At 37.9% G+C, this 19,080-nt stretch overlaps 1 protein-coding gene across 4 annotated transcripts in view; it reads right to left on the bottom strand.

Annotated features, from left to right (window-relative positions):
- PKIB (cAMP-dependent protein kinase inhibitor beta) overlaps positions 1 to 19,080 on the bottom strand; it is a 114,034-nt gene that overhangs the window by 42,816 nt on the left and 52,138 nt on the right. For 2 of the 4 annotated variants that reach the window (XM_043439609.1, XM_043439605.1), the window contains one exon: positions 2,299 to 2,368. The exons of the other annotated variants lie outside the window; for them this stretch is intronic. The gene's annotated coding sequence lies outside the window, so the exon portion shown is untranslated. The remainder of the gene's footprint in view (positions 1 to 2,298; positions 2,369 to 19,080) is intronic. 4 annotated transcript variants of the gene reach the window in all.

The raw sequence follows: 19,080 nt of genomic DNA on the forward strand, positions 1-19,080 counted from the left end.
TCACAGAGTGCTTTCTGCTTCTGCTGGGAAGCCTACGTACAGTCAACGCTAGAAGAACTGGTTTCATAGGTGTCACAGGTTCCCGACGTGGCAGTCAGCTGATGTGATGGAAATGGAACTGAGCTGGGGGTAGAAATCCAGGTGTTGATCCAAGACTGCCCATGGCCTTGGGCAAAGCTCTGGGCCTCATTTTCCTGCTCTGTGAGATGAGAGGTTTGAACTAGATGGCTTCCTATAGTACTCTCTCATGAAGAAATTCTTCAATATAGGGAGTAAGCACTTGGATTTACTAATGCAGCTATACAACCAAGGGTAAGAAGACTGTAAATCTGGGTAATGATTGCAAATGCAGACATCTAACCTCATCCTTTTCACTTCTGTAACTTGATCTAGACTAGCTGAAGCACATATTCATAATGATATTCCCTCATCCACATACAGTAAGCACAGCCAAAAGTTTTATGAATAAAAAATTAGAGATACAGTAAGGCTATAAAGCAGCATTTTGCAAATATCAAAATCAGTGTGGCAACTTTCGAAAAACAAGCTCTGATGCCTTGCACCAGACCTACCAAATCCGAATCTTTAAGGTGGAACCCTGGGTATGTTTTTTTACAAGGCTCTCATATGCCTTTGGTGATCAACTAATTTGGGGCTCATTTACAAAGGAAAAATAGTGTTTTTCAAAGGGTAGCCTGTAGATCATTTTCATGTAAATTATCTAAGATGCTTGACAAAAATATCTGGGAAGATGGCCCCAAATCTGCATTTTAACAATTCTTTCAGTGATTTTACAAATAGCTTATATATGCTGACAAATGAAATAATCATACAGGCAAGACCTCAAAGTCTACTGAACAATACAGTGAAGACAGGAAGTTCTGACTGCAACAGAGGTCTATTCATCATTATTATTTCTACCGTATTTTATCATCTTGTCTACTCCCATAACAAAACTGTGATCCAAGCACTTTTACCCTCATTTTACTGACAAACTGAAGCAGCAGAGAGTTCAGGTAATTTCTCCAAAACCATGAGATTCATAAATGGATACAGGAGAACTGAAAAATAATGCCACACAGCTAAAGAACAGCCTATACTGCTACAGAATGTGGAATTAAAGAGTTCAGTACAGCCTTTTAATTAAACCATCTGCTGAGATCTTATCTGAGGATAAGAAAAGATTGTAGGTTAGCAATATGCCTCAGTTCCTGGCGGTTGGCTTTATTACCGACATCACAAATGTTTACGTCATTAAAAATAATCACAGATTAGACGTAAGGACTAGTAACTAATAAACAACAATATTTAAGGGATGCCCTAGGATCCTAAAATGATCCAAGGCAGTCATCACTTCTAGTCAACAACCTTTGAAACAAGTATTAGCTGATGGGAAGCCCACAAGTATGCCGTGCAGGGTCTCGCCCACTTGGTGAGGAGCCCATTCACCTCCAGACCTTAATTATCTGACTCTGCTTCATTAATCTCTCTTTATACCATGGACCCTAGACTGTATGCCTTTCAACATGCTAGAATCGGACTACATGAGACTCGAAATATCTTTCAGGGAATACAATATAAAATGCTATTACTATGAACACATTTTTTTAGGACAAAACTCTCTGCCCCCCCTTGATTCATCTCAATTTGTTTAATAAAATATGTTTGTGAAGAGATATGTTTGTCTTGATCTCTTGCTACACTGAAGTAAAAAGGATCTCCCAGATGCCCCATTCCTGCGTTGACCAGTACTTGGTATCGCACAATAGAAGGTATTTCATAAATATGATGAAGCCAAGTGGATCATAGCTATCATGAGCTCTAACTTTGATTTTTTTAAAAACAACTCACTAAAATCATTAATGGAAAAGACAAAGTTGTCCAAAACTGTACAGTTTTTAACAGAATTCAAATTCTTCCCCTTTCCTCTGTTCATATCTTACTCTTTCCCTCTTCCTTTCACATTGATGTTACAGCCTTTCTAAAATATGTGAACACACAGATATTTTCACAAAGGGGAAAAGTAAGAAAAATGACATTAAGAAGGAGAAATGGCAAAAAAAATAACTAAACATTCAGTAGTTGTTGATAGATTTGTTGAAGGTTTTCTGACTGAGGATTTGTTTTCCTTGTTTTGTTTTTTGAAAGGTGACTTTTGTGTGTCCTTTGCTCTCATTCAAATTTTGCATGCCAATTCAGATTGTATCACTATATCTTGTCAAATGTTTTACTGAAGGAGCCATTTCTTCCACAAAATCAGTATCTAATTTCCTAAATAAAGAAGAAAAAAATACTTACAAATCTCTGATTAAAATATGCTGCTATTTCTAAGACAGGTTTAGGAAGAAACTCTGACAAACCCTTTTTCCTGTAAATCAAAAAAAAAAAAAAGACTATGAAAAACCAGATAAGGTGAAAATCCATTTTGATCATCAAATTTCAATCATTTTGTCCTTTTCTAACTTAAAACTGGTAAACACCATGACTTGTTTGACTTCCTTGAGAAAAGCAGAATCTCCAATTCTACCACAAAATTTTCTATTAAAAGTCAAAAGGGTTCATTTCACCAAGTGTTAGTACATAGAATTGCCAGTTACAAAATGCAATTATGCTACAACAATGCAATTAGGGATTAATGTCAAGTTGAGAAAGTCATCACGTAAGTTCCCCTCTCTGTGCTCTAGAACACTCTAGTCTATCTCTACTGTTGAACCTATCACCTATATTTTTAATTTCTGATTAGTGCCTGCCTTCTCACCCTCACACAAGTTTCTTAAAGCCTTTTGAGGGCACAGACTGTGATTCATTCACCTTGCACATGGTAGGAGGGATGCAATAAATATCAGTTAAATGTCAAGGTTTGTGAGGTGCTTTTCAGACTCAGAGCTGCTTGAACACATACTTATCACTGCGTAAGAATTTTAAAACCCAAAGCAGACATCTTTCTCTACTCAGCTTCCTATATGGTTTTCTCTGTTCCTCTCACTGTGTATCTGAAACTGTTTTCCTTCAAATGAGTCCCATTTGTTCAGATGAGGTAAAGGGAACTGAGAAGAGGAAGAGAAAAATAAATGATCATATGGGAAGTAGTAACAAAGTAAAACTTTTACAAGCTTCAAAATTTATGTAATATAATGCAAATATGCACCCCAAAAGACCAAGATCAAGAAAAATACTTTTGTAGTCCTAATTTTTCAAACATTTGTTTATGGCTGTCAGCAAAGATCTAGTAGAAACTGCAAATAGGAATCCAGTTTAAAATCAGCTAGGTAAAACTTAACACTGTTATTCATGTCTTTAAAATGTATATTTAATAAATCTCTATAACTTTACACCTTGTCCAGGATTAAATTCTGTTTTTATTTTATGAATTTCCACCTATCTCTTCCTATTTTACTTAAAAGAAAGCAAGCAAGTTATTTTTCCCTTTTCATTTCTTTGCAGCTTATGCTATATTCAAATATATTCATGTAATGGACTTTTAAAATAATATCCATATGAATTTTTGATTCTTCACAGACATCAAAATTCAGATTTATGGGTGATATGCTAAACACAAATACTCTAAAGATTAAGAGACTGAAAGACTCTCTACTTATCCTTTAAACTATCAATTATCAAAAGCTACCAAGAACAACAACAACAACAAAAAACTACCAACAAAAGAAAAGTAATTTCTGAAAAGGCTTTAAGAACAGTGGCATGCCTTTAACATCACCAACAAATTGTTTTGAGCACACATCTCCTATTTATAAAAACTCATGTTTATAAATTATAAGTACCACTCTTCTAATGAAAAACATAATTTGTTATATTATCATTGACATGTATGTTAAATACATTAACAGAAATTTAAATCAAATAAGAATACTGTAAATATAACTAAGTGTTCTACTATGTTCTTCCTGAACTTCCAGGTTGGGTGCAGAATTTAGAAGACCTTGCTACTATACAAGATCTAATTTTCCCTCCATTATCTCCTGTAACTGCAGTTAAATCTAGGGAAAACCTGGTGATATACATATAACAACTAAGAGATTCCCAAGGGAAAAAGGCCAGTGGTTTCAGCAAAGGTTATTACAGGCTTTGCAAGAGGAGCAGATCAAGATGTGGGTGGATCAGCAGAAATTCATCATATTAGCATACATGCACAGGGTTGTGAATTAGCGTAGATCTTGCAAATGAGCTAATTCAGTGATTTTCAAACTATTTTAAAATATTTCTTTCCGAAATGAACTCTTCAGCAGGTGGCCAATATGTAAGACAGATACAAACAGAGCGGCTCTGGCTAAAACAGCTTCAGTCTCTACCCACTCTGAGTTCTTTCACCTCAACTCTCCCTCCACGAGTGTAGTTTGAAAATTACTTGACAACACTGCCATTTTAGAGATAAGGCTACCATGCTGAAGAGGGAACAAGCGTAGCTGTTATAAGACAATGAAATAGATAAAGCAGCTGAATGATCGGTCCTGGACACTGGACTGTCTTCCTTGTAGATGCCCCTGCCTTATTTTCATGGACTGGCTTCCCTGCACATCCCCATCAGACCTCATTTGCAAACATACATTTTTAAAGTATGATCTGGTACGATTTAAGGTACTTTTAGCTTCTACGGTTTGATAAAATAATGAACACTTTTTTTTTTCTTTTAAATCTATACTGTCTAACTTGAAAGTTATCATGACTCGAGCAGTCAGGCAAGTCAATATGCAAAACTCTGCATAAAAGCAGAAGGATCCTGTTCACTTCAGACAGATCTAACACTGCACTTATACACAGTTTGGCCTCATGGACCTCACCCTAGCCCTGGACCTGATTTGACAATTTCTTCCCAAAAATGAAGTACAAATATAAAGATGATGACTGGTTAGTTATGTTAAATAAATGTCTGCCTCTATCATACCTAGGACTGTAGGACTGAAGATGAAGTTGTTTGAGAACAAATAAGCAACTAGAGAACTATGTGAGGTAATACTTAGTCAATGCTTGAACTGAGCTGTTTTACAATTTCAATGAGCTACTAAATCTAGTTATAGATGTTTCAAGGGGCGTTAGTTTCTACTTTTGTTTTGTTTTTAAAGGCAAATCATAGTTCTAAAATGTATAAAGACATGAACATTCAAAATGGCAGATGAGGGGATGGAAGGGAGGAAATATACGTATACATATAGCAATTTCACGTTATTGTACAGCAGAAACTAACACGTTATAAAGCAATTATACTTGAATTAAAATAATTTTCTTAAATGCAAAAAAAAAAAAGATGAATTTCATCTGCTTCCTAAAAAAAGCTGACCACTTCAACTGCAAGACCCAGTTCTGAAAGGCTGTTTTCTGATGATGCATTTAATCTCTCAGGCATTATAAAGATGAAAACAAACATCAAAAGATGAATCAATGTGACATGAGAGAGCATGGACATTCACGAGGATGTTTTCTATCCACAGAACTCAAATGAACCAGCTTAGAAAAACAAAAGACTCTATGTGCCTGACACAGAGTAGGCACTCAACACATGTTTACTGGATAAACAAAGAATTAATGAATGAAAGTTGAAAACAGATCAGGAGCAGGTAGAATAGGACCAGATTATCAGGAGTTTTGAAACAGACTTTATGCAGTGGGCTACTAAGCCGAGGTTTAACAACAACAACAAAAAATGGCTCTTGAATAGAAAAATAAGTGAATTGATAGTAAGCAAACAGTAAATCCAGCTCTAAGACTCTAGAAGTAATCTTGGCATTGGCAATAAAGGTCCACCAAAGGGGGAGACAATAAAACTGGATTAAGGAAGGTGTGGCAGAGATTTCTGGTTGGGCTCCCAATAGCTCTTCTGCTCTTCTTCTCTAAAAAATAGAACGTTCAGCTGGGTACATAGCTAAGGACCCCATTACCAAGCCTCCCATGCTGCTAGATGCAACCACGTAACTGGATTTTGTCACTGAAACATGAGCTATGAGCATAAGTGACGTATGCATTTCTAGGTTATATCCTAAAAGAGAGGCGAGGGTGGCCCTTCCCTTCTCTTTTTCCTTTTCTGAAAACTTAACAGTATCTGTATGGTCAGCCATCATTCACCACGTGGACAAGGACACTACCCTGGGGATGACAAAGCAACAGGTGTAAGTAAGTAGCCCGTATCCCTAACATGTCAAGCCGTTACACCATGTCTGTACCATCTACCTGGGCTGTAATAAGACAGAATTAAACCTACACTACGTTTAAAGAAAGTGAAGTTGCTCAGTCATGTCCGACTCTTTGCGACCCCAGGCTCCTCCATCCATGGGATTTTCCAGGTGAGAGTACTGGAGTGGGTTGCCATTTCCTTCTCCAGGGGATCTTCCCAACCCAGGGATAGAACCCAGGTCTCCCACATTGTAGGCAGACACTTTACCATCTGAGCCACACTATGTTTAATCCACTGTTATTTCAGGACTTTACTATAACTGTCAAACCAATATTTTAACTAATTCAGATGAATAAAAAACATTTTGAAGTGGAAAAACCCACAGAATGTGGTGACAGGCCAAAGTGAATGTAGGAGGGCAATGAGTTGAAACAATTGCAAGGTTTTATGTTTAGGGAACTGGATCACAGAATCACTAACAAAATAAAAGATGAGGAGAAGAGCTAGTAAGTTTAGATGCTGGCAATATTGCCAAGGGGAGGGCAGAGTAAGTAACTGGAACTATGGGCCTGGCACTCAGGCAAAAGGAGAAAATTAAAAACGGAAATTTCAGCAATTTTGTATCATATGTAGAGCTGAAAAGATGAAAACTAAGAGAATCCCAGGCTAAAAGAGATCAGTGTGTGTGTCAATGAATAATAGCGTGTTCTCACAAGAGGCAGGACGGAGAAGCAGTAAGCGGTAATTAATAAGAGAAGAGTAATTATTGAATAAACTACGGGAGTTGGTGATGGACAGGGAGACCTGGCGTGCTGCGATTCATGGGGTCGCAAAGAGTCAGACATGACTGAGCGACTGAACTGAACTGAACTGAACTGAATGATTGAAAATATGAAATAATAGAATTAACCTTAATCCAAGATGGCAAGCAAATTTAAAAGGTATCTGATGTGGTCTAAACTTCTTAAATCAGTTTAAAGGTATGAAAAATGAGAAAAGCATCCATCAGAGTTCTGAACAAGTCAGGTCTCAATCACGCTTTAGTTCCAACTTAAACTTCTAGAGTTACAAGACAGCAAAGAACAAACAACAGATACTTAAATCATTCTCTCCTTTCTGCATTCTCACAAGAGAGGAAGCAAGGGAGTAAAAGGAATGAAGTGAAATGAAGCAGAAGTGTTTTGCTACTGCCCTCAGTCTTTCTAGGAGGCTGATGTTTTTAAGCGTGGAAATGATAAAATGAAACAGAAGCCTCCTCCTCAACTTTTATTAACTTACATTCAAAGATATAGTGGATCTAAATTTCACATTTAAACCTTAAAGTTAAATAAGATTGGCAATATGCAAGTCAACTGCTACTTACAAGAAGCAGGAGTTTGGAAATGCAATCTGCATCACTTATCAGATGCATTTCAGTTACTGAAAGGTCACCAATTTTCCAAATATTCAGGCAGTGTTGTCACACCATGCCCTCTAAACAGTCTTTCTTCCCTACCTGGCCTCAGTCATCCAACCGAACTGTATTTTTTTAGGGAGGAGTCAAATCAATGATTTCTAGTGTTAATTCTACCATGAAGCTCCTTATAGTAGTTTTTTTCTTAAGATTATTTTCTCTCTACGTTTAGCCAGCAGAATGTACATTTCAGCTACCCAAAAGTCATCAGGGAAAACCCAGGATTCTTTACCACCACATTTTCATTGCAACCAATCATATTAATTCACTTTATATGAGAAACTTATATTCCCCTCCTCTCCTTTGAAGAGATAGATGTCTGTTAGTAATCTTTCCTTCTTCACATAGATTGTATTATCCATGGTCTTCACAATGTTTTAGGCATAGTTTTGGTCCTTGTTATTTCCAGCCTTATATTTGAGTTTCATAATCAGTCTTCTTTTTAAGTTCTTAACACTGGCTCGAATTTTAGGATTCCACCACCCACACCCCTTTTTTAGTACAGCATGACCAGACACTACTATTCATTCCTCCAAGTAAATCAGGATGGAAGAATCTGCCCACCCTTATAAGGTGACCTTTCCCTTATAAACAGCTGCAAAATATTCAAACAAAGGTTGCCATACACCATTAAATTAATTTAAATGGCTTTTTTAAAATTTTGAGTTGGTATCGGGGAAGAGTGTTTGTGTCAGGGGTGGGGGCGGCAGAGAGGATTGCATTTCATGGTATTCAGCATTCAACATGAACAACTGTCAAGCTTCACTCACATCTGTTCTGCCCAACACGTCACGTGTGGCTCATGTGGTTCTAAAATTCCTGGCACTTAACACATCTGAAAGCCACTCTGATCATTCAGGAAAGCCCCTTTTCTCCACTGTCTTACCATGTGTCATACAAAAAACAACCATAAAAGCACCAGACAGAAATTTATTATAAACTACCCGCTGCTTCACAACGCTTCTTTGTAAAGCTTAAATAAAGGAAGTACCTATTAAATTTTTCTAACAATATTAAACTTCTTAGCCTATATTACTTTCTTGCCTATATTAAAATCTTCAAACATCAGCATATCAGCTCATAAGCCTGACAAGTGTTCCATATGACTTACAGTATTTTAATAGGTTTACCTGGGGCTAATGAAAGACTGTTGGGCGTCACAGTTAATAAATAATTTTTATCTTAATAATAAAAGTTAAAATTTTAAGGACTAAACACAATGCTGTGATATTCACACCAGCAGATTTAGATCTGGTATCCAAATATTTATGCTCACAAAAGAAAGCCAATGAAAACTCTTATATATGAAAGTGAATATACGAACTCATTGGGAGGGAAGAGAGCAAACAATTGCTGAGTATCCATGATTTTCCAGTTATGTCTTAAACATTCTGTCGATGAATCCTTATAAAAGTCCCCAGAAGTAAACACTGACACCATTGGATTCCTGAGGGATCCTGAGGTTATAATAGAGCCAGTGCCAAGCAGTGTCAAGATTTGAACCCACAAAGTCAGACTGACTCAATAATGACAGTGATGCTTGACTAAGTTAACCTACAGGAGGAGCAAAGAGTAAATATGTAGGAGGAGATCATTATGGATATGCAAATCTATTTTTTTCAAAGTGGTTTTTATGAGTCATCCTCTTAGCATTATATTTTAACACCAGATGCTCCATCCCCACCTTGATACAATCAGTAACTTGCTCAAAGGAACCTGATCCGCTTTTACAAAAAGCACAGCAATGTCCTTGAAGGCAGTTCGGGACTAGTATTCAAGGTTATGTCATCTTGCAAATCTATCACAAAGTGACAGACTCCTAGACCAAGAGAGGCGAAAGATGGAGGAGTCGTACAACAAAACCACAATAGAGCCCCAACTTTAAAAAGCTGTTCTTCAAATAGATTTGGTGCCCTTTGGGGGTGAGGCAAGATGCTCTTAGGAAATGGACACAATGATCTCTTGCAACATAGTAAACCCTCTGGACTTCAGTTGCCATATCTGCACAGATAACCTGTGGGAGGATTTATGGGCTTTTGAAATGTTAACCTTCAAGTCTGGCAGTGTCAGTGGTGAGAACACCAGGCAAAGAAATTCAGATGATCATAAAAGTGTGGTCACAGCAGGCTAAGGCTGGGAGAGATTCTAACACTAACAACAATATAATGCTAAGCACATGAGCTTTGGAGCCAGCCTGGCTCTGGAACATAACCATAACTGGGCCACTTTAGTACAACACTTCTTATGTATAATGTGAAAATTCTTTCTGGGGCTATTAGTAGTTTTCCTCCATTCTTCCATGGAGGAAGATAATAAAGCTGTTAATAAAGTAAGTGGATGCGATGGAATTCCAGTAGAACTATTCAAAACCCTAAAGGATGATGCCATCAAGGTGTTGCATTAAATATGTCAGCAAATCTGCAAGACCCAGTAGTGGCCACAGGACTGGAAAACGTCAATCCTCACCCCAATTCCCAAGAAGAGTAGTGTGAAAGAATGTGCTAACCATCAGACAACTGCACTCATCTCCCACGCTAGTAACGTCAAACTTAAAATCTTGCATGCTAGGCTTCAGCATGTGAACCAAGGACTTCCAGATGTCCAAGATGGATTTAGAAAAGAAAGAGGAACCAGAGATCAAATTGCCTACATTTACTGGATCATAGAGAAAGCTAGGGAATTCCAAAAAATCATCTACCTCTGTTTCATTTACTACACCAAAGCCTTTGACTGTGTGGATCATAATAAATACTGTGGAAAGCTCTTAAAGAGATGGGAATACCACATCATCTGACCTGTCTCCTGAGAAACCTGTATGCCGGTCAAGAAGCAACAGTCAGAACACTGTCTGGAACAACCAACTGGTTCAAGATTGAGAAAGGAGAACGACAGGACTGTCTGCTGTCACCGTGTTTATTTAACCTATACACTGAGCACATCATGAGAAATGCCGGGCTGGATGAGTTACAAGCTGGAATCAAGACAGGCGGGAGAAACATCAACAACCTCAGATATGTGGATGATACCTCTCTAATGGCAGAAAGTGAACAGGAGCTAAACAGCCTCTTGATGAGGGTGAAGGAGAGTGAAAGAGCTAACTTAAAACTAAATATTAAAAAAACTAAGATCATGGTATCGAGTGCCCTTACTTCATGGCAAATAGAAGGGAAAAAGTGGAAGTAGTGACAGATTTCCTCTTCCTGGGCTCTAAAATCGCTGCAGTGGGTGACTGCAGTTATGAATCAGAAGATGTTTGCTTCTTGCCAGGAAAGCTATGACAAACCTAGACAGTGTGTTGAAAAGCAGAAACATTACTCTGCTGACAAAGGTCCATATAGTCAAGGCTAGAGTCTTCTCAGTGGTCCTGTATGGATGTGAGAGCTGGACCATAAAGAAGCCTGAGCTGAAGAATTGATATTTTTGAACTGTGGTGTTGGAGAAGACTCTTGAGAGTCCCTTGGACACCAAGGAGATCAAAACCAGTCAATCTAAAGTGAAATCAACCCTGAATATTCATTAAAAAAAGGACTGATGCTGAAGCTGAAACTCCAGTATTTTGGTCATCTGAAGCAAATAGCTGACTCACTGGAAGAGTCCATGATGCTGGGAAAGACTGAAGACAGAAGCAGAAGAGAGAGTCAGAGGATGAGATGGGTGGATGGCATCCCTGATTCAATGGACATGAACTTCAGCAAACTTTGGGAGATGGGGAGAGACGGAGAGGCCTGGCGTGCTGCCGTCTGTGAGGTCAGTCTGGGAGACTTGACAAGCAACGTATGACAACAGCAACAAATGTAAAAATAGAACTTTTGCTCACGGAGTGTTCTGAAGATTAGTGAGACGATGTCTTAGTGTAAATACCTTAATAAACAATAGTCATCATTATTAGGTTGTTCTCTGCAGCCAAGGAGAACGTGCACTTCAGAAGGTTAGTGAGCAGTACAAGACCACAAATCATTACTTTATTGGGGGCAAAGGAGTATAAACTCAGCTTCATCTGAAACCCAACTGTCAATTACCAACACAGAACCAAAAAAGAGCTGTGAAAATTTCAAACACACGTGGGTATTTTTTTCATTAATAAAATTGATTTATAGCCAACTTTTTTATCCCTTCCTCCTGACCTCCATTTCCTTCCAAAACTAACTGTATGATTTCCTGTGCGGTTTTGATCCCATTATTTCCTGGGTCAAAGGTTTCCCTCTTTAATCTACTTTGCCCTAATATTCTCAATCATGGCTATTTCTTCTTCCTACCGTCTAGGAGAAACACAGGTAGAAAAAGATGTATTAGAGAAATCTTATTCTGAGGCACATATCTTTGTTAACTATTTAATAAGCTTCAGATTTAGGTGCTTTTACCTAAATAAAACCTGATTATTAGTTTTAGATTTTAGAATAGCATGAAGAAAAAATCTGAAGTGGCATTTTGAGATAAATTCATTCTTAACAGGTCTTTGCAAGAGTTATTCTTGGAAACTATCTCTAAGAATTATCTCCGAAAAGCAAACCAGCCAAGACTTCAAACTCAGTTCATCAATAAAGAGGCTTAGGCTGAAATGCTCATTTCTGGTTTTCCCATTTACCTTTACTAAGAGAGGCAGCCTAGCCTTGTTTCTCTCTGTCATTGTTGTTGTTATCACCATTTTGAGGATTCTTTTTTAAATCCAGATATATAGGTCAACTAAAAAAAACCCATCGCTTTTCTAATTCATAATCTGTCTAGAAATGGAGAGCCATTTAGAGCAGGCCACTGCATTAAACTGTACAGACTGCACTTCATGACTGGAGCCCAACACTCACCATTGAATTTTAAAATGTTAACATCATTAAAGTCATCATTAAAGTACAAAAGTAGAATAAAGGAAAGTCTTAATCCACTTTTCTACAAAGATGTACTTTTCCCTAGAGTGTTGCTTAGTAGACATACTAAATTCTTTACATTAAATATATTTATTATTTAAAAGATGAATTAACTTATTTAAATATGCTTCACTTTAAGACATTACATTCAAGGCAAGATTATGGACAGAACAAAAAAAAAAGAGACAAAACTCAAAGAATATATATTTAACATCAAAGTTATCTCCTTCCTTCCCCTTCTCGGATTTGAGAATGACTACATGTCTCATACGGAGGCCAGTGACATTTACTACTAGCCGAATTTACACTTCCTCTCTCAGCACCTTGTTCATGTCAGGATTTATCTGGCTCAGAGGAAGAAGGCAGCTGCAATGGTGATTCACTAAAATGGTGATTCACAATTCTCAGGGAAGCAGCTGCTGCTAAAAGCTGTGCTTCACACATCAATCATTTGCTGATTGTCACAGCTAGTTCAGGCACATTATCTGCTCGGCCTACTGACTGTGTGGTTGTTGATATTTGCATCGCATTGCAGTGTTCCTGTTGTCATATCATGCTGCACTAGTTGAAATAACATCATCCTGTGAACCTTCAAAAATGAGAAAATCCATATCATCATGAAAATACAACCATCTCATGAAGGAGCTGATGAAAAGAGCAGTCATTCTAAATGCTAAGAGACTAGTTTATTTTCAGTAGTACGATTCTACCCACCTCTGCATTTCTCTGAGGGACTGACCTCAGTCAGTCACATTTCAGCAGGATCATAAGTACCAGATTTGGGGTTATGGCATGAGCGATGACCCCTCCTCCCCAAAAGAAATGTTGAAGTTCAAACTCCAGTACCTTAGACTGTGATCTTATTTGTAGATGTAACCAAGTTAAGATGAAGTCATACTGTTGTAGGGCAGACCCTTAATCCAGTACAACCGGTGACCTTAGAAAAAGAAGGAAGGAAAAGGGAGGCGGCAAGACAGGGATAAATTAGGAGGCTAGGATTAACATATACACACTTCTATGTATAAAATGGGCTTCCCTGGTGGCTCAGATGGTAAAGAATCTGCCTGCAATGCAGGAGACCTGGGTTCGATCCCTGGATCAGGAAGATCCCCTGGAAAAGGGAATGGCTACCCACTCCAGTATTCTTGCCTGGAGAATTCCATGGATAGAGGTGCCTGGCGGGCTATAGTCCATGGGATCACAAAGGGTCAGACACGACTGAGCAGCTAACATGTATAAAACAGATAACCAAAAAGGACCTATTGTATAGCACTGAGAATTCTACTCAATACTCTGTAATAACCTATATGGGAAAAGAATCTGAAACACACACACACATATATATCTGAATTGCTATGCTATACACCTGAAACTTACACAATAGTGTAAATCAACTACACTTCAGTTAAAAAAAATTTTTTAAAGGGGGGAAAATGTGAAGACACAGAGACATAGGAGGAATGTCATATGAAGATGGAGGCAGAGACTGGAGTAATATATCTACGAGCCAGGTTGTCAGGACTGTGCTCCCTCCAAAGCCTCTCGGAGAAGATCTTTCCTGGGTCTGCCCGAGGCTGGAAGAGATCAGGAAAGATCTTCCCCTAGAGGCTTTGGAGGGAGCACAGTCCTGACAACACTATGAAATAACAAATTACCAGTTTGTTGTATCGTGTTACGGCAGCCCTTTTAGGGCATCCATCTGGGGAGAGTGAAAGAGTATCAGCAGCTCCTAGAGGGCATGGTATAAAGTGTGTTGACTTAGGAAACAATAGTGACTTAAACATTTTTTTCAAGCCACATTTACTCAGACTTTTCTCAAATTATAGCATCCCTAAATTCGTAGATAGACAACATCATAAACAACATCAGGATCAGACTAACAGACTAAAAAACATAAAACTGGCTTGAGATGAACCAAATATCCCATAACAGCTTGCATGGCTAGTGCTTCCTGGTATCTCATGACCTTTTGGTACTAACAGATATAAAGCTCTCACCATCTTTACTCATGCCTAGAAGTTCCAACACATGCAAAAGAACAAACAGATGAATCAGAATCATTACAGAACCTGTTTCCATAATGTTTGCAAATCAAAAGAAGTGCATAAGAAATGTTTATAATCAAAATAAGGAAAACAAGAAATATGCTTAAGAGATTGAGCCGTTAAACTGAACCTTCATAATCTTGCTTAAGCTTTTAGCTTCTTGTTCAGTTGTGTCTGACTCTGTGACCCCATGGACTGCAGCACACCAGGCATTCCTGCCCTTCACAATCTCCCAGCGTTTGCCCAAATTCATGTCCATTGAGTGGATGATGCTATCCAACCATCTCATCCTCTGTCCTGCCCTTCTTCTCTAGCCCTCAATCCTTCCCAGCGTCAGGGTCTTTTCCAATGAATCAGCTCTTTGCCTCAGGTATTGGAGCTTCAGCTTAAGCATCAGTCCCTCCAATGAATATTCAGGACTGATTTCCTTTAGGATTGACTGGTTTGATCTCCCTGTTGTCCAAGGGACTCTCAAGAATCTTCTTCAGTACCACAATTCAAAAGCATCAATTCTTCAGCCCTGAGCTTTCCTCATGGTCCAACTCTCACATCCGTACATGACTACTGGAAAAACTACAGCTTTGACTATACAGACCTTTCTTAGCAAAGTGATGTCTCTGCTTTTTAATATGCTGTCTGGGTTTGTCACAGTTTTTCTTCCAAGAAGCAAGCGTCTTTTAATTTCATGGTGGCAGTCACCATCTGCAGTGATTTTGGAGCCCAAGAAAATAAAATCTATCACTGTTTCCACTTTTCCATCTATTTTCCATGAAGTGATGGGACCAGATTCCAAGATCTTAGTTTTTATCTTGGAAGGTAGTAAAACATAGCAAGCTAGACTCAGACAGCCTTGAGTTATGCTACTCCACTACTAACTAGTTATGTGTCTGTAGGCAAGCTATATACCATCTCTAAACTTCGATTCAATCATTAGTAAATGAGACTAATAATGTTACCAACTTTTTACAAAGAAACCATTCGGTAATTATCAGCAACTATTCTTATTACCAAGGGCTTCCCAGGTGAAGAGGTAAAGGATCCACCTGCCAATGCAGGAGGAGCAAGAGACACAGGTTCAATCCCTGGGTTGGGAAGATCCCCTAGAGGAGGAAATGGCAACCCACTTCAGTATTCTTGCCTGGAAATTTCATGGACAGAGGAGCCTGGCAGGCTATGGTCCATGGGTCGCAAACAGTTGTATACAACTGAGCACACACATTCTTATTACTAATCTCAGGCTTAGCTAAGTTGCCATTTCACTTATGGAAGAGATATTCCCTCCAGGCCTCTGCTTTCTGTTTTTATACAGGAAAGAAACAAAGCCAGCTGCAAAATGGCTCAACTCTAAACAGTACCCATAATGCCATAGCCTCTCTTTCTACAACTGGACAGAAAGAGTAAATCCTTTGTAAATATTGTTGGTAAGAATCTTTCTAAAATGTTTGGTAAATAGAAGATACTGGACATGGCAGTATCTTTATACATCTTTCAGCCTCTTGCACTTTTTGATGGTCCTTATTCAGAGTATCAAATATTATTAGGATGATTTTTTATATAGTACTTTAATATAGCAAAATAGTTTCTTGTAATTTACAAACCATGCTCATAACCCCCTTATGACATCATTCTATTTTTTTGCTTCACTATGTTTTACTTCCATATGTGGAATTTCAGGTAGCTAAAATGCCAGCCATCAAACCCTAAGTCTCTTCTTGTCAAACTAAAATAAATATCAAAAATACAGAAATTGATATTTTCAAAACCTCTTCCAAACTGTTAAAATTTTGAACCTAAGACAATTCAATGGGGGAATCAAATTTCTTTTCAACAAATAGTGCCGGGACAACGAGATACAAAAGAATGAAGTTGGATCCATACCTCATACCACACACGGATTAACTTAATGAAAGTCGCTCAGTTGTGTCGACTTTGCAACCTCATGGACCGTCCATGGAATTCTCTAGGCCAGAATACTGGAGTGGGTAGCCTTTCCCATCTCCAGGGGATCTTCTCAACCCAGGAATCAAACCCAGGTCTCCCGCATTGCAGGCAGAATCTTTACTAGCTAAGCCACAAGGGAAGCCCTGGATTAACTTAAAATGGTCATAAATCTGAATGTAAGAGCTAAAACTATAAAATATTTAGAAGAAAAATAAGAGTAAGGCTTCATGACCTTGGTTCAGGCAACAGACACCAAACGCACCAGTGACAAAATGAACACAACATTGCAAAGCAATTATCCTTCAATTAAATATATATATATATATATATATATATATATATATATATATATATATAAATTAGGGCTTCCCTGGTGGCTCAGTTGGTACAGAATTTGCCTGCAATGAAAGAGACCCAGGATCTGGAAGATCCCCTGGAGAATGGTAACCCAACTCCAGTATTCTTGCCTGGGAAATCCCATGTACAGAGGAGCCTGGTGGGCTACAGTTCATGGGTGCCAAGAGTCAGACACAACTTAGTGAATAAACCACCACTACTGTAGATAAATTAAATTTCACCAAAGTTTAAAATTTTGTGCATTAAAAGACACCATCAGAAAGTGACAAAGTTACCCACAGAAGTGGAGAAACTATTTGCCAATCATGTCTGATAAGTGACTTATATCTAAAGTATATAGGAATTATTACAACTAAATCAATAAAAGATAACCCAATTTAGAAAATGGGCAATGGATATTAAAAGACATTTCTCCAAAGAAGGTATGCAAATGACCAATAAGGACATGAAAAGATCCCTAACATCATTAGCTGCTAGAAGATGCAAATTAAAACCACCCTGAAATACCACCTCACACTCACCAAGATGGCTATAATAAAAAAGATGGACAATGACAAGTGTTGAGTAAGATGTGGAGAAACTGAAAGCCTCCTTCAGAATATAAATATAAATACAGAATATAAAACGGTGCAGCTTCATTGGAAAAAAAGGTTGGCAATCCTTCAAATTACTAAACAGAGTTACTACATGACCAGCTATTTTACTCATAGGTATATACCACTGAATAATGAAAGCACGTATCTACACAAAAACTTTCACAGAAATAACATTTTAACACTGCTTCATAGCAACGTCCTTCAGAATAGCCCCAAAGAGGAAACAAAGGGAATGTTCATCAAATGATGAGTGTATAAACATAATATAGTGTATCCTTTCAACACAGTATTATTTGGCAATAAAAAGGAATGGAGTACTGATACATGCTACAACATGATGAACTCAGTAACATTATACTGAGTGAAAGAAAACACATGTCTGGTTCTATTTATATAGAATATCCAATACACACAAATTTATAGAGACTAAGTAGATTTGTGGTTTCCGAGAGTTGGGGGGTGGTTTGAGGGGAACTGGGGAGTCACAGCTAATGGTTTAAGGGTTTCTCTTGCAGTGATGAAAATGATCTAAAGGTGACCATGGTGATGGTGAATGAATATACTAGAAACCACTGTAATATTACTCGGCCATTAAAAAGAATACATTTGAATCAGTTCTAATGAGGTGGATGAAACTGGAGCCTATTATACAGACTGAAGTAAGCCAGAAAGAAAAACACCAATACAGTATACTAACGCATATATATGGAATTTAGACAGATGGTAACGATAACCCTGTATGCGAGACAGCAAGAGACACAGATGTATGGAACAGTCTTTTGGACTCTGTGGGAGAGGGCGAGGGTGGGATGATTTGGGAGAATGGCATTGAAACATGTATATTATCATATGTAAAACGAATCACCAGTCCAGGTTTGATGCATGAGACAGGGTGCTCGGGGCTGGTGCACTGGGATGACCCTGAGGGATGGGATGGGGGGAGAGGTGCGGGGGGGGTGGTTCAGGATGGGGAACATATGTACACCCTTGGTGGATTCATGGCAATGTATGGCAAAACCAATATAATATTGTAAAGTAATTGGCCTCCAATTAAAATAAATAAATTTATATTTTAAAAAAACCATTGTGATGTATTCCTTAAATGGAAGACTTTTACGGTATGTGAATTATATGTCAATAAAGATTTTTTAAAGTAAATCTACTGCAAAATATTCTGAGAGGATGTTAATGTTCAGTGTGAATATGTGAAAGAGGACTAACAGACAATATGCCAACCATGATTATCTATAGAGCCATCTACCCATAACAGCATTTTGAAAAACACATTGATAATAGATCCCAACTTGAGCTTGTTTTCTTTTCTAAACACAGAATGTAGGATTAGGAGGCCACTTTGTTACATTTTCCATATTTTGTATATGTTCTATCTTTTGATCATTCTTCTAAAATAGTAAGAGATATCTAAGTATGAATATTCAATCTGAAAATATTAATGTTTCATATATACATGAATGGTAATAATATTGAATGCCAAAATATGTCAATCACTGAGATTTTCCCTTTTATTTATAACTCAATTCCAGATCTCTTTTCTTGAAGAAGTCACGAATTTTCACATGAAAGCATGCTCTCTTTGGTCACTTATTAACTAACACATACAATCATCCTTAGGTCTATAAAACAGCATGGGGGGTTCCCTCATCTTATTTTGATCAAGAATATCTGCCTAATGGAAGAG

Source organism: Cervus canadensis, chromosome 20 (genome assembly GCF_019320065.1).
Source record: "Cervus canadensis isolate Bull #8, Minnesota chromosome 20, ASM1932006v1, whole genome shotgun sequence".
In the NCBI taxonomy this organism is placed as follows: domain Eukaryota; kingdom Metazoa; phylum Chordata; class Mammalia; order Artiodactyla; family Cervidae; genus Cervus; species Cervus canadensis.